The sequence below is a fragment of the Haemorhous mexicanus genome, chromosome 22 (assembly GCF_027477595.1).
Source record: "Haemorhous mexicanus isolate bHaeMex1 chromosome 22, bHaeMex1.pri, whole genome shotgun sequence".
NCBI lineage: Eukaryota > Metazoa > Chordata > Aves > Passeriformes > Fringillidae > Haemorhous > Haemorhous mexicanus.
Window position 1 is genome coordinate 7,945,815 of NC_082362.1, and position 16,442 is coordinate 7,962,256.

The following is a 16,442-nucleotide window of genomic DNA, read 5'->3' on the forward strand; positions in this document are numbered from 1 at the left end:
CACATGGTTAAAATCTACTACAGCAGGATCTTGAGGTTGCTGGCAGGATGGTCTCCCTAAGGAGCCCTCATCTTAAGATTTCAATCTTCTTGACCCAAAATAACCTTGCTGGGCTGAAGTCTCGCAGCAAAGTCTAATTTCCAAAGACCTAAAGGGAAAAAGACCATGTATGTTGGATTGGGATTTTCAGCACTGAGAGTTTATAAGTATAGTTGAAATATTGCTTTGACTTTCTTTCTTCTTTCCCTGAGCTTTGGAGAAAATGCTGGGTTACTATTTGTTTGTAAATAAAATATTTAAGCAAGAATTTTGTAATTATGGTTCTATAAAATACACTTATTTATGGACATTAATGTGTGATTATATGCTATTTTTCCCTTAAATTATATTTAATAATTTTCTCCTCTTCCCATTCTGTTCTACATACGAACAAATTCTGGTGCCTGGGAATTTGAATAATCTCATCTGCCTGAACAGATTTTTCGTGTGGGTGAAATCAGATGGAGGATTAAGGATTTGAGAGGGACTATGAGAGTTCAACATCTTTGATAAACAAGTTGTTTAAATGAAACTTTCAGCTGTTTCTTGTTTCCAAGCCTGTGAAGCTCCATCACTGCAGAGTGATGGTGCATCCGACCCTCCTCCTTCTCCCTGACTAAGCCTCTCCTTTATCCCGGAGCTGTTCAGTCCAGTGCAGGAGCTCAGGTTATTTTTAACCTTGCCTGGTCCCACGAAATGAAGCATTCTGAATTCGGGTGTGTGTGACGGCAGCAGCGGGCACAGATGATCCCGAGCTTTTCTGCTGCTCCCGGGAGCTCGGTGTCTGTTTCAGCAGAGGGCAGCACACGGTGACACCGAATAATTGCGTTTCTCTTGACCTTTGCAGTGACTCAGTGACTCCCACGCTTCAGTCTTCTCCAGAGAGGATAAATCTTGGAAATAATGAGGGGTTTGTCAGGAATCCTGGTTTTGCATATGTCTTGGTTGTAGAGTTCCCAGGTTTTGAATAGACTCTAGAAGTGCTACTAAAAAATTAAAATAAGTTTTCACAGTCCTCAACTTTTATTTTGTCAAACTGCCAGTGCTTTCTGAAGTTATTCAGCTGGGCAAGAAGTGACTGAAGGTGGAAGTCAACAAGAATTAGATCAAATCCATTCTTTTTCACTCATTCCTACCTATGGACACTTTTTTCCTTATCAAGAACTGTCATGTTGTAGGGGTGAATGAGAAGAAGAGGAGATAAATTAATGGGTATTTTAATGAAAAAAGGAAAAGCTTTTAATCCTCACAAGTAGAAGAAAGTGGGGCTGCTCTGCAGGTGGTCACATGCTGATCTCACCTGTTGGGTACAAAGAGGTTTCCAGTGGCCACAAAAGGGAAGGTGCTGGCACCTGCTGGGCTTTGTTTCCACCCTGTGGAATTCTCATCTATACATTAAATTGAATCCTTTCCTACTTCTCATTGACCTTGTGAATGTAGTGTTTTGTCTTTTTTTTTCTTTAAAGGACTTTAGGTTGGAAAGTGCATTGGAGAAGTGAAGTGCTTTGTGAAATAGATCTAATTTCAGTGAAGGAAAGCTGCTTCAGCTTCTGTACTTTCCTTGGCTTTTGAGTTTAACAAATTTATTTGGTTGAGAGTGCAGCTGGGTTTTTTTTCTTCTAAAGTAGCTCTCAGTGTTGGAGAATACTGTGTCACTACCATGGCAAACAGCTAAAGTACTAAGAAAAAGGTTAGATTATAGGTGGGTGACAGGTCTATTGGAGTTAAAACTCAAAAGGTATCCTGACTTACTGATTTTCCAATTTTTTTTTGCTTTAAGTCAATATAAAGCAGGCTGCAGAGAGAGATCTTGGACTAAAATCTCCTTTTAGGATCAGCAGACTCATTCCTTGTGACTGTGCTCTGTAGCTCAGAGAGAAGGAACAGGATGTGGCTTTTCAAGATGAGTGTTTGATCCTGTCTGCTCTCCCTAACGTTTTAGATCTCAAAGTCTGTACTCCTTTTGAAAGTAAGGTGGTTTCTTTGTGTTTGTTCCACTTCAGCAAGGTACTCCTTCTCCTCTTCACAGTTTGCCCAATATTACACATATTTTTTGTTTTCACCTATACAATTTAAAACACACTTGGGTGGTCTAAAAAAAGTTTCAGGCATCATCATCTCCCAGGGCTTTCAGCTGTTGCTATAGAAGCCTAAATTCTCTTTGAGAGACCTTTCCAGTAGAAAGAAGTTGATACCTCAGGAAAGTTGTCATGGAAATATGCAGCAAAAAGAGAAAGGAAATCTCAGTTTGATGACTGTTACACAGGCTCAGCCAGCCTGGTGAAGTGGCTCCCTATCTGCAGATCTGCTTCTGCAGATTCTCTGGGTTGTGTTTCAGTGGATTGGAAAGCTGTGGACACAAACCTAAAGAAATAAATGATTTAACATTTATATAACCAAACATACCTCTTCAACTCAGAGAGCTTTATCCAGATTTGAGTTTCCAGGTGATGGCAGAGCAGGAGATTGCCAGCAGCCTGGCCCTACTGGGGGATGGAGCTGGGGCACAGCTATTTCTTATATTTCTGGTAATGCCCACTCTGAAAGGATTTATTGAAGTACCACGATTGAAATAAGGCTTTCAGAACCAATTTTTAAATTGACAAACTAAAAATAGTTTATTCTGCAAGCTTCAGTGCCATTCCAGATTTGAACAGGAGCCCTTTGTGTCCAGCTAAATGATGGAATAAGCAGATCCCTCCCCAGAAATTTCTTATACCATCACCAAGCCTGGTTGGCTCCCTGGTTTCAAGCTTTTTGTGCCTCTCTTACTAAAGCCTCCTGATATCTAATGAATGTGATTGAGTGAGCTGCCTTTAAATATCTATTACCAGAGTCACCATGGTAACTGCTGTAAGAATTTCTTGCTGGTAAAAGGTTTCCATCTCCCCGAGATACGGCAGGGCAAAATGCTTAGACTGTTGTTTTCACGGTTTGAATGAGATCAAAGAGGACAAAATAACATATTCCTGATTTTTGATAGCAGTGGATGGTAGTGGAACTGAAAGGAATAAGATTTATTCTGGAGCCAGTCCTCAGATCAGGGAATAGAGGACAGTTCCACAGGCTTTCCTTGGACAGCAGGCTCCTGCAGGAACTGAAGATGTCACTCCCTCTGGCTGAGCCAACACTTGGCCTTTCTTTCAACACTGTCAGCAAGTGAACTAATTAACCCTAATGAAGGATGCAAAATTGTGATATTCCACCTGCCACAGGAGCAGGAGGAGTTGCTGAGTGATTCAGTGGGGAGTAGAAAGAATTGACCTGGGTTGTGTGCTCTCTCTTCATTTCATGGTGTTCTCAAACTGCTCGGTTTTCCTCTTGGCCTTCAGCTGCTCTGTACCAGGGCAGTGGTGTTAGCTGGGCAATATTCAGAGTGACTTCCCTGCTGTCCTCATTTCCAAATCTTCCTCTTCCCTTCTTTCACATCTGCTTTCTCTCCTGAGTTCCTGTTGTGTGGCAAATCAATCCCTTGCTCTGTAATGACAGTTGTTTCTATAGGCTTCCACATGACAGAGTCACTAATGTCCCTCATGCAAACTGTCACCTCAGGGGGTTGTTTTGCTTTCATTTATTTATTTACTTATGGTAAACAGGTCACAAACTCCATAGGGCACTTCTTCCTTTCATGCAATCTGTTCTCTTGCTTCATTGCCCTCCTGCTATAGTATCTGCTGGAGATTTTAAATTATCACTTGCTTTTATAGAAACATGGAAAACTGAGCACCTATTCCTGCTGTTTCCCCACTTCATTGCCCGTGCCTCCTGCTTCTGGGCATTTAGGGCTTTTGGTAAGGGGGGCTTTTGCTCTGGTGTGAGCTGTTTGGTGTGGCTGTGCTGCACGAGAAAAGGAGACCTTGAGGAGAGGAGCACTTTGCATCCTCTTTGTGTGGGGGGACAACTGGCACAGCAGAGCCAGCACGAGTGGCACTGAGCACGTTTGATGGGAAGATTGTGCCTGCAGGATGAGCTCATGCTGGTGAAGTGTTCATATTTGTCCTTACCTGCCCCGTAGGCAACGTGAGCCACATGCCAAGACCTTTTTTTGCTGAGTTTAAGGATGCTTCTAATTCATTTTAGTTATAAGGTATATTGAGTGCCAGATTTGCACTGAGGGTTTAAAATCTGAAGGGATTATGATTGCCAACCAAGAGATCCAAGGAAATACTTTTGTAAGAAGTCTTGAAAGCAGAACCTGGCTCTCAGAATGGAATTTACCTGCATTATACCACTACTTGTTTCTTAATGGTTCCTCTGTAGCATTGTGGTTAATGCTGGGAGGGTCTCAGTGTTTGGGCACTTCAAATTTCAGCTGCATGGTTCCATTTCTCAAGCCTGCTAAGCTGATTTAAAAGTTTAAGCAGTAGCAAACATGTTTGTTCCTACAAGCTGTCTAGAAGAAAGGAATTGTTGAACTTTAATTTAGATTCTCTCTTTTTTCTAAGTTTGATTACATCATCAAAGCCAAATTTCTATGCTGAATTTCTGGGTGCCTCTGCATAACAGTGTGCATGTCTGTCAAAACTGCTGATTTAGATGGGAGTTAAAATCGATGAGCACTGTAGACCCTTGCTAATTTGTAATATTTATTCAGTAATTTAGGTGCTTTCATTTCCTGACCTGTAAAATAGATGAGTTATTAAGCTACTGCAGTGATCAACCGATACTGATCGAGTGTCTGTAAAAGATGCAGAGAGGAAACACGAGGTGGGCACTCCAAGGCATTGCTGTGTGGGGAATCAAATCTTGCCAAGAGCCGTTTTTCTGCCCTCCTGATCTGCATGAGAGGGCTCGTTCCTCTCCTCGTGCTTCTGAGTTCCGTCTGTGGGTTTGTCCTGGTTGGGTTCCCGCTGGGCTCCCCGGGATGCTCCCCGTGGGTCGAGGGGATCCCACAGCTCCGCTCCCGTTCTGTCTGTCGGCATTTCCAGCGGGAATCCCTCGGAGACAAAGCCCACACCTCCGGTCTCTCATTTGCATCCCCCTGAAACGCACCGAGAAGTTCAAAGCAGTGGGACATCGCTCCGGAATCCCGCCGGGGTTTTTAATTCCAAGGCAGCCTCCAGCACACATCTCCAGAGCTTCTTTTTGCCGTGCAGCTCTGCATTGGCAGCGATTTAATGGAATGTTTTCCTGTTCCGGGCTCCTTGGAGTTTCTAACCTGTTGGAATTCCTCTCCCGTTAGGTGATAGAATGCCAGCTCTTCCAGCATGAGATCCCTCTGGGACAATAAGTAAAGGGAGCAAGTAGGGTTGTGCAGGATTTTGCCTGGGTAGGTAGTAAAAACTTGCTGTGCTACTTGAATATGGTAATTCTCTATGCATTGTTAATGAGTGCCACATTATAACCGATATAGCAGAAAACTAACAGTGAGGAATAATAAAATAGAAAGTTACTCCCTTTCCCTTAAGCCTTTCTTGATTTTAATCACTGAAATAAAAAAAAAAAAAATCAGTTAGTAAAAAGGAACAGTATAAGTCTTATTGTCCTCTTTCAGGGAAGAGCACTCAGTATTGCCTTCTTTGCATGTCCTGATTTATCCACATTTTGAATAACAGGCTGACTGCAGGAAAGCTGTCCTTGCTTGTTGATGATGCCTAAGAAAGTAGAGATGTTTGAAAATTGCAAATAATAAACTTTGCATAAATGCATGGAAAAGCTATCAATGATTTTTATTTTAAGTATATGAAATATGATGAGTGTTTCTTTGCTACATAGATTTCCTTTCTCATTTTGCCTTTTTCTGTGGGTTGACTTTTTTTTTTTTTTGGGTAGATAAATGTTTGTTAACTCTTGAGTGTTCTAGTCAGAAATTACAGAGATACTGAAAAATGCTGGCATATCTTACAGACTTACTTTTGAAACAGGCAGTTTCCTAATTCTATTTTTGACTGACTCAGTGGCTGTTCCCTTGGAAATTCTCAAGTTGTTGTCTGGTCTTCTGAAATTTTGGCAATAGGCACCAGAGGAAGCTGTTTTTCTTGTCTCCTGTAGCACTCCATGTTCCATAAAACATTATCTGCCTTTTTTCACCCCAATTTAACTATTCTAGTCTCTTCCAGCAACAAGCATTTTCTCCACTTGCAGGTCAAAGCTGGTAGCCACAGGCTGAGCCCCTCAGGTGTTGGGTAGGAACATAAAACTGTGAGTAGTCTCTTAAGAACATGGAAGGGAAAATAAATCCCAGTTCTCCAAGCCAGCTCACACAGCTTGCTTGTGCTGGTGGAGCCTTTTTGGCAGCAGTTGCAGGAGTTCCATCCACCCATTTGATCAGCAGCATCTTGTTGACTGAGCAGCAGTTGTTTTTGTCAAAATGGAAAGTGGTGCCCCATGATTCACTCTGCAAACGTCCACCAGCAGCGTGAACTTCCTGACATCTGCACTGCAACTGAGAAAATAAAGAAGTTTGGATCAGTTATGTCCAAAAGGGAAAAAGCACAGAGTAAATGCTGTCCCAAAGCCGTGGCCTGACTCCACTAATATCCACTGTCTGATGCAGGCTTGCCTTTGTAATTGCTTTTGGTTTTCCATCTCCAGACAGCAATGTCCCCAGCCTTACAGCTGAATTAGAGACTTGCTTTAAAAAGACATTGTTATTGACATAATAGCCTTGTTTATGGAATTTCTCTCCTTTGTAATTAAGATTGTTTCATGCACAAAAGCAGTTAAATGTGGCATAAATATCTGTAAATGCAAAGATATTTTAAACCTTGTTCCTTGTGTGAGCCTTTTTTCCACACTATGCATTTGCTTCTCAAATGAGCTGTGCCACCCAAAATTCTGCCCTTTGCCCATTTCGTTACGTTCTCATCCATACTTGTTCTTGTGGAATTGTACCATTAATGCAGCATAAAGCCTATAAATTCCTCAAATGCAGTATTTTTAAGGTGTATTAATGGTAAGGTTTGATCTTATTCTCTCATACCTTGTAGGGAAGTTGTGGGAGCAAGTGCATTGAGCAGAATGCAGGCAATATGTTCAGTGTTATTTTGTCTGTCAACCAATTTTACCAGCTGGGTGAGAACCTGGCAGATACTTGAAAAAAGTTTATATTGCTACTTGAAATTGTTTTCTCACCCTGGCTGTGTGAAAGTAATTATGGTTAAGGCCCTGGCTTTCTTTCAGCCTGGCCAACTCATTTTAGCTGTTTGTTTCTGGACTGTTTTTTCATTTAGCAGAAAGGCAATTTATCAATTCAGAAAGCTTTATGCTGAATAACTCTTTGGTCTAAGTGAAGAGATCAGGTAATTATAGTCATAAGGGCTACCAGAAAACCTCAAAATAAACAAATATACTGTCTGGTCTCCTTGGGTTTGGGGAAATTCTCCACCACTATTCCAAGCTGTCTCCCCAAGCTGAAGTATTTAAATGATGTGACTGTCTCCTTACAGCCAAGCATTTCATTTTTAGGTTTTGGTCAAGTTATATTTATCAAATGTATCCCAAAGATATTTGAGAGTGCAATACAGGAGCTCATCTTGCCTCCCCACTCCCTCATCTCAGTTCTGTATTTCTCTTGGCTGGAGGATAGGAAAACCTATCAAGCTGCCAACACTGCTCTCCCTCTGAGCCCAAACAAACTCACCAGCAGTGGCAGAGGGGCAGAATGCTGCTGTCCAAAAAGGATTTTGTTTCTTCAGCCAAAGACTCTTCTCAGCAAGGTGTCTGCACCCGATGTGCCTCTCACTGGTGAGCTCAGGGTCCAAGTACCTGCAGCTGTTTGCCCTGAGCTGGTATTTTTGTGCTGCATCTGTTCAATTGTAAAGGTGGTACATGAACAAGGCAGAGGGGTGAGCTGCAGTCCCTCCCCTGGGTACCCAAGTGACCTCATTGCCTATGCCTGCATCACGTGTGGGGTCACTTCCTCAGGGAGGAGGATCTCTGCATTCAGATCAAGTATCTACAGCAACTTCCTCCTTATCTGAGCTGTGAATCATCTCAAGAACTCTGAATGTTGTGTAAAAATACAGAACGGGTAAGTTCTACCTGTGGTCACACAGCCTGACCTTGGCTATTGAAGAAACTGTCAAAGTGGGCTGGGTAGAAGGATTGGTACATTGTGGATGTTGGCAAAGCTGGAATAGCACCTGACTGAATTTAGGGGCTTAGAACTAATGTCTGCTTGAGACCTGCCAAGCACAGAGCTTTATCCTGTGCCAAATAAGTCATGGTGTGCTCTTTTGTCTTGTTCTGGCATTTTAAGATAAGGCGAGAGCTTGTTACTCTTAAGAATATCAGAAAGTTGGATCCCAAATCCAAAATCTTCAGAGGAGATTTGGCTTGGACTCCATCTATTTTTAAGGTTTGGTTACTCTGTGATAACAGTAGTGGTGCCAAGACTGAGCTAAAACATAAATTTACTCTTGGCATAACATCAGCTTCCTTCAGGCCCCTTTGGCACCTCCAGTAAGGAGGGTGCAATAAGGTTGGACTGTTCAGATTCATCAACATCTACTAGAAACATCTACTGTAGTAGCAACATTACTTAAATACCAGCTTCACACTGCTGAGAGGGAGAATTCCTGATCTGTAGGAATTCTTTGGTCAGGGAGACCAGAGGGTGATCAGACCCTCTCTAGAATTGGACAAAAAGTCCTCTTTAAAACATGTTCGTTTTCTGTTTGAAATTTGGATTTTATGTCTTTTCATCCTCTCTGTCTCTTTCAAATTGATACTATCTCTGCTTGCTTTAACTCTGTTAAGACCTCTGGCTTTTTTCTTCCTGTTTTCAATCATGAAATTCTTTCAAAAATCTTAAGGAAGAGGTTAACGTTCTCAAGCATTTGTTCGCTCTTGTCCTTTGTTTGCTCTTTTCTAAATAAAGAAGGGATTGACCCTTCTTGGGCAGCTCGAGTCACTCAGGACTGATTCTGGTTAGTTTTGTAAAAGCTTCTGTCTTAGTGCACCTTCCTTCCCTACACCCACTTTTCCACTTTGTTGAAGCAATAATGGAGGCAAGGGAAACGTCATAAGGTGTCCTGGCTGAGATTGCTGGCACTCTGGGGGATGTATTATTGCAGAATAGAAAAGCTTTTGAAAGCTGCTTCTGTGTTTTCCTCTGAAAATGCCTTTTTCTATGCCACCTCCTTGCCCTTTCTCTGTGGTATGTGCTGCATGTTTTTGCTTAATTGGATCATCCAGACCAGTTTGTGGTTTATGCTCTGCCCAATGTCCAGTCCTGCAGTTGGGGATGATGGGACCCTGAAAGAAACTCTTTGTCTGCTTTAAGGATTGAAGCATCTCACTGTTCTGGAGCTAGGCTACAAATTGCTTTCTTGCATAAATCCTCCTTGCTTTGATGAAAATATAATATTTGTCATTCCCCTGAGTAAGCGAGTGCCTGTGTGTGTGTGCTGAGTGCCGAGGCGCCGGTGGAGCCAGCTCGCTTCCGTGTGTGAATCATTTCTCAAGCAGCTCTCTGTGTCTCTCTGCAATGTGGTTTTCCTCTCAGGGAAGCACTCAAGCCCTGAATTTTCAGTCTGGTTTGCACATGCTGTCAGAAGCCAGTGGGAGCCACTTTTCTTTTTAACGCAGAAAAGAGGACAAGCTTTTACTGTAAGTATTTTATTGTCTTTTATTTCTTTTATGATGGGAACTGTATTATCTCTAGAAGGATTCTTGGGCCAGTAATGTATTTGTGGAGTGAATAAACCTGCTTTGCTCAACAACACTTTTTTCATAGTATCTCAATGTTAAACTAAATTGAATTAATCAAAAATAGAGTAAACACGGCTGTGTTAGCTGAAAATGGGCTGGGGGTGGTGTAAAAGCCATTACAACCACAGAAAGAAATCCCCTCATGAGTGCTGGCTACTGTATTCTCCTCCTGCTCAGCTACATTGATTTAGTGACAGAAGGGGTGAAGCTGTTTCTGTTCCTGCTTTTCCCTCTGGCAATTTACAGTTGTTCCCTGACAGTGAATTGAAGCAGGAGCACAAGCAGAGTTTCCTCTGCTGCTGCATGTGCACACAGTCCAGTGAAGGAAGGGCAGAAGGGAACGGGCTGCTGAGCCAGGAGCTTTGGCAGCTCCTGTCTGTGGGAGCAGGGAGAGCACTGGGGGCACTCCAGCAGGAACCTCTTACAGCCAGGGCTGGTCAGCTTCTCAGCAGGACCCTTTCATTACAGCACCTCAACTGTTGTCTTTAAAATTGTGCTGGGGATGAAGATTGGCCATGGAAACAATTGTAATAATAACAGCATTTATAGAGCAGGTAATATGGCAAAGTTGTAGAGATGTTAATTAAGCTCTGTGTGTGTAGCAGTAAAGGATTAGTGGTAGAACTGGTTTGAAAACAGGGATTCTCTACCTTTTTCTCTTCTGTACAGTTCTAGAAATCCCCTACTGATCCTTTCTGGTTTGCATGTTTCTCTCTAAATGCAAGTGTTCTTTGCCTCTGTAACCTCGGTAGGAGGGAGGATACCTGGTTTGCTCAAACAGTGTTTTTTCTGCACAATTTCTGTAACTACCACAGAAATTCCTCATCCTAACATGCACTTGGCTCTGTGCTACCCCTTCCCTTTTTTGTGCAGCTCTAAACCAATTTCATTTCATTGTGTAGCCCACCAAGGTGGGTCAATCAGTCCATCAGTGGCTCCCAGTCACAGCTGCAAACTGTTGCTTAGGTTTGTTCTGTTCCTGTTCATTATGAATATTTTTAAAATGCAGAAGTCCTCTGGTTTCTCCTGCAGCTTTGGAGTTATGTCCTCATCTTTGCAAGGAGCCCTTTTTGTCAGAAGTTCACACTGTCTCTCATAAATGCTCAGAAGTTCCCAGTTTATGGACTTCAAGTGAGCTATTTTGCTCTTTAATGGGAGATAAATATCTCCTTAAGGGATAGCTCCCAGATCTCAATTATTTCTCTGCACTGTGATGGATGGAAAACGGGAGTCAGGGAAACATCCCAGCATGTGGCAATCTGTGAGGCTGCTCGCTTGCGTGCTGTGTGACAGATGTTGATTTAACTAATTTTTGTCTTTCTTTTTTTCCTGTGGGGTTCCTTTCCAAGGCAAACGAATGAGTCCATCTTCGTAAATATCCTATTTAATGAGCAATTATTATCCCGTTTTTACGAGTGGAAAAACTAAGGCATGGGAAGATTGCATGGCTGAGGGGGTATGATGTTTCTGTGCTGAAGCTGAGGATGGAATCAGGTGGAATTCCATGGAATGCATTGCCTCTGGTATCATCCTTCCATGCTCTGAGGGGACAGGGAAGCTGCCACTCTCTGTACCAGTATGCACCAGTCAGGATGACCATGTAGCCACATGCTGTGCGTCTCTGCTGTTCCAAAAAAACATCATCATTCCTTTTCTTTCTTGTAGTTGTGCCTACCCTCTATGCTACAGAAAAACGTAATGACAGGTAATTATCAGGCAAACCACTTGTAATTATTCTTAATTTCTTCAGCAATTATATAGCTCTTGCTCTATCTGAAATGAAACCTTCTTCTCTTCCTTCTTGTGGGTTGGCAAAACATGAAGTGGCCGAATGTGTCACTTGCTTTGTGCTGTATTCACTGGGACAGTAGTTCAAAGAACATGGATTAATGAGCAATAGCTGCCTTGAAATGGCTCTAAAACATTTTTGTTCTCAACCTGAATGTACTGAACATGAATTAAACCCATCTATTGAGGACAGAGTCATATTGGGGAAAGCCCAGAGTGACCTAATTCCTCACGATTATAACATGGTTGTAACTTCAAAAAGGGAGTTTGGAGTCAATGCATCATTTTTAGCCTTCCTGAATCTTCCTGTGCATCCTTCAGTAACTTGATGTTTGTGATTCAGAATTGCCACATCATGTAGAAAATTAGAGCTGGGTTGGGAGTTTTGCTTTTATCCTCTCATTTATAAGGTCAGGGGTCATAAGGAGGTAGCAGCATTTCTCTTCTGAGCTGTGTAATGGTGACTGGTTAGATAATCAGTGTGAGGAAGGAGGAGGAGATGGAGAATCCATGTACAAACTGTGTGATTCAATACAGGACAAGGACAAGCATGTTCCCAGACATCTCCCAGTACAGCTTTGGCTCAGTTTGCCAGCATCAGTCACTGTGCTGGATGACAGCAAAGATATCTGTATTTTACTGTCTCTTAAATGGCCAGCAGCATGGAACAAGGACAAGGGAAATGCAGCTGAACCAATTCCTTATCCATGTGCACACATGAGGATTTTATTGTGATTTCTGCATTTTTCTCATGTGATCTAACGATGAGTGAAAGGCTGACAAATCCAAAACTCCAGGGAGAGCTTCTGTGGAGGAGGGTGGGCAGAAGGTTTTGCAGTGCTCTCCATGCCTGAAAAAGTCATCAATGACTCTGATGGTTGCTGTGGGAAGAGGATTTTATTTTGAATGATGCTGAGACATGGAGTTTTGCAGTTGCTGGCCTGGCCTCTGGCAGCCTTTTGGGGATGGTTTTGGAGGCTGAGTTGATGGCTGGAAATCTGTCACATGTGGCTGCCTGGACCTGTCCTTGCCTGGGCCATCTCTGATCTTTGGACATCCTTGGAACCCTTCAGTACATTTGTGTGCTGCTTAATAAATACCAATTGTAGGGAATTCTTGAAAACACACAAAGGAAATAAGCAAGAAAAGCCTTAACCCAAAAATGTGAGCTGCTCACTTACCACTGTAACCACAGATAATCTTTGTCTTTGGGAAGTTCAAGGGAGTTTCCATTATCTGTTTGCATCTGACACCATGGGAGGGAAGGAAAGGAACTGGCTCTGCAGTAGTTGCTTATAGAGGAGAGGTAGAGCTGTATCCCCTGGAAAGAAAATTCTCAGCTGATGCCACATTGAAAGTGCTCTTTTGATGTTGAAGAGTTCTACAGAAGAATCATTAAAACAAAAACGCAAAGCAAGCTTCAACCCAACAGAGTGACTAAATGGGTGACCTTGGGAATGTCTGTATCCTCATTTCTGTGTAGTTCTGTGTCTAAAATTTAACAGCATTTTTAACTCCTTGCAAGATCACTTCAATTCTACAGCTGCCTAGCTGTTTTATTATAGCACTATTTTCTTCACTATTACAAGTTGAAAAATAATAATAATAATAGCACTAAATCCATCTTTCTTGAGGCATGAATAAAACCAGCAGAATCTGCCCTGCTGTCTGGACACGAAAATTTCCAAGTGATGTCTTGTCTCCTGGTCCTCTACCAGCAAACCACGAAAATTCAGCTGCAAATGAGATTGGAAAGAGAGTCTGCTGAGGTAGACCAGAGGAAACTGGGAAGTGTCTGGGGTCAGGTTTATAATTGATTCTTTTTGGACAGCAAAAGCAAGAGGAGCCTTAGAGATGAGGTTTTGGGAAATGGGCATTTTTTTTGTCTGGGTTGTGTTTGGGTGGAAGCAAGTGGTCTGGCTTGGTTTTTTTTTTTTTTGGTGGGCTTTTTCATCCAAATCTAACTAAAGGTAAGCTTTGTACCAGCAAGAATCCAGCAAGTGACTGCTTGGAGGAGTGATGGAGGAAGGTTGCACTGAGAGCCTCAAATACACCAAAACCAAGGTAATTGGAATTAAAACAAAGAGAGAATGGATAGATACAGAAATTGTACTGAGATAAAAGGAACATAGGCCTGAGGAAAGCTGTTAAAGATGACCAAAGGACTAATACTACTTTGTTTTTATTTTTTAGCCTGATCTTATTTCCAAATGGATTTTTCTCTATGCCATCTATCTCCACATTTCCAATTACTGTATTTGGACTATCAGCTTCCCTGGTTTGATTCCTAATATCAGTTAAGAAATCAAGATGAGTCATATGGAAGCATCTGTCAAGCCTAAAAATTGTTGTTTAAAGTTAATTGATGTGAAAGGCAGAAAAGAATTCTATTTTAGCCCAGCTGTCTATCCTGCCATACAGCTTCCTACGTGCCACTAGAAAATGCTTTACAGTTTACTGAACTTGTTAGATATTTCTATGTTCCAGTTGATAGTTTCTCTGAAAATAGCAGAAGTTGATTAGAGGGAAAATAGTAGAAGCATGATGCAGATTTTGCAGAAAAAAAAAAGAAAAAGAAAATCGTGCTTTGAATTCATGAGTGTGTGTAATAAAGCTTCTGGAATAGTCTGACCTTTGGATGTAATGAAAAGTAACTGAATTACAGGAAAATGGCACTGGGGACTGTGGAGTTTGACCCACCAAAGTCACACCTGTGTCCTTTGAGGGCCTTAGCTGTAGAGTTGGGACTTTGGCCTCATCCTTCAGGACTGCTGGGCATTCCCAGGTCCTGGTGAAGCTGAATGTGCCATCTGGCACATTCCTCTCCAGATTAGTAATGAGCTTTCATAATTCTTTATTTCATTCCTTTTCCCAAAGCATCTTGTGCATGACTCTGCTTTCATTTGAGTGTCCTGCTGAGTCCTGACACACAGACATGTGCCCCAAAACCTAAATTGTATAACAGTTATAGGTGGGGTACAGCTGCTTTCCATCCCCCAGCAGGGATTTTCCTGGGTAATTTCATTTCTGCAGATATGCTAATAATTTTTTATTTATTTAATAGTGCAGTTCCTAGGTTTCTTGACTGTGAAATAATATTGCTCATCATCACTCAAATCAACCTATCTATTCTCTGTAGTTCTTCAGAATAAAAAAAGCCTTTAATAGTCAGCAGAATGTGTGTCCTAGAAGTTTATTCCCCAGAACTGGTGAATTCCTCTTTTGATCCACAGCCAAGTCTAAAGACCCTGGAGCCCTGGTGTTGTTTCTGCTGATGCTGAGTGCCTGTAAGTTAGGATAAATTCTTAATCCAGTTTTTCTAGCCATAAAATGGGAACCATTCTAGGCTGGTTCTAAAGACTTTTATTAATAAATGCATGTGGACTGACTAATAAAGAAATGTCTGGGTCCTCAGCCTTTAATAAAACAGTAAAATTTCAAGTGAAATGGACTGCAGAACCTCTGCCAACTGCCAAAATAGTCCTCATCAACATATTCCAAACATCCTTTAAAAATACCTGTAAGAAAGGATGAACTGTATAGCATGGCCTGAATTTTTAAAGGCTGATGCCTGCAGGGAATTCTGAGGATTACTGAGAGAAGAAGCTCTGTCAGGACCAGCTTTACATTTTTGGTAAACCTGATTATCCTCTGCAGTACCTGTTTCAGAGGAGGGGTGTATTCAGACACCACTTTTAGGTGTAAAAGATTTTTAAAAAGCCCAACCCCAAACCCCTGCAGTCTGGAAGTGCCTGGCAATAGAATCAGTTTTGCTGAAGTTACATCTTGCTGGGTCCTCATTTATTTCAGCATGGGGTTGCTTCCTCATTTTCAGAGTCCAGCTCCAAGCAGGGCATGCTGCAGGGATTTAGTCTGGCCAGCTGAGTGCCCTGCTCTGGCTGATGCCAAAGAAGGACTTTGAATTTCAGGATGGCAGTAATTCTGTTTGCTTCCTAAGGAAAATTCCCTGTGAAATGTGCAAAAATGAAAAATAAAAACACAGAGCTGCAGGCATTGCTTAAAGCAAGTCATTTTCCCACAAGGATCAGCTCTCATCTGAAATTTATTGACACAGAATGGGTGTAAAACAAGTGATTTCTGTCCCTGTGTTTTCAGGAGCAGCTTGGTTGTGTCTCTCGTGGAAAGTTGTTTCTCTTTCAAGTCTCCCTGGGGGTAGCCTAGAGATCAAATCAATCTCCCTGGGGTCCTTGTGGAAGGCTGATATTTAGTGAAAATACAGCAGAGTTACTTCTAAGACACAAGTAGATAGGAGCTGGATTGGATGTTTTTAATAAATGTGCTCTTTCTACTTCAGGATAAGAGAAACCTCCTTGCCAGTGCTAGGTGTCCTGATTGCTGCCTGGCTGCAGGCACTTGGGGTAGCTGAGTTAATATTTGGGTTCACTACTACCATGATCTCCTTCCATGAGCAATTTCATGATGCTGAACTCCAGGGTTTTCCATTGTCCCCACTGCTCACACCTTCCATGGAGCTTTTTTGTTTTGCTTGTTTCATTGTAATGCAATAAATTGCATTTGGAGGAGGGGGAAAGCTGATGGTGACTCTGAGATTGGATTTTCTGCCCTCATCAAAGAACAGCAGGACTTTTTTTTTTCCACTTTTTTTTTTTTAAGTACTTTTATTTTGCACTACTGAAGCAGTACTTCTAATAACTCAAATATGTGTCACCTACTTAGGAATGAAAGCAGCTTAGGATGTGCAACCTGGCTTGATGCTTTGAAGTACATATAAGGCTTGTGGAAAGTCCTGGAATCCCACTTCAGAGATAGAAATCTTTATCTACAAGGCAAATTCAGGTTAGCCAAATACCTGAGAAGTCTGAACTCTATCTTTTACAAGTTCCAGTTCTCCTATAAATACATGGAAAACTAATAATAAACACTAATAAATCCAGGTATTTCTTCTCAATTTTAGTTTCATCTGCTTGGTGCAGTAAAAT

The 16,442-nt window shown here is 41.9% G+C and overlaps 1 protein-coding gene and 1 long non-coding RNA gene across 6 annotated transcripts in view; one reads left to right on the forward strand and one right to left on the reverse strand.

Annotated features, from left to right (window-relative positions):
* Nucleotides 1–2,630: 2,630 nt before the first annotated feature.
* Nucleotides 2,631–7,857, reverse strand: LOC132337459 (uncharacterized). The gene is made up of 2 exons (XR_009489186.1): nt 7,622–7,857; nt 2,631–6,424 (listed from the first exon to the last, which is right to left on the reverse strand). It is a non-coding gene; the product is annotated as an uncharacterized LOC132337459 (long non-coding RNA).
* Nucleotides 7,858–7,926: 69 nt separating this feature from the next.
* The window catches only part of SPECC1 (sperm antigen with calponin homology and coiled-coil domains 1), a 72,601-nt gene continuing 64,085 nt past the window's right edge, over nt 7,927–16,442 (forward strand). The window contains exons 1-2 of one of the 5 annotated variants that reach the window (XM_059865629.1): nt 7,996–8,011; nt 9,488–9,591. The gene's annotated coding sequence lies outside the window, so the exon portion shown is untranslated. Of the gene's footprint in view, nt 8,012–9,444; nt 9,592–14,750; nt 14,769–16,179; nt 16,300–16,442 lie in introns of those variants that run through there. The other 4 variants (XM_059865630.1, XM_059865632.1, XM_059865634.1 and 1 more) reach the window with 4 other exon arrangements.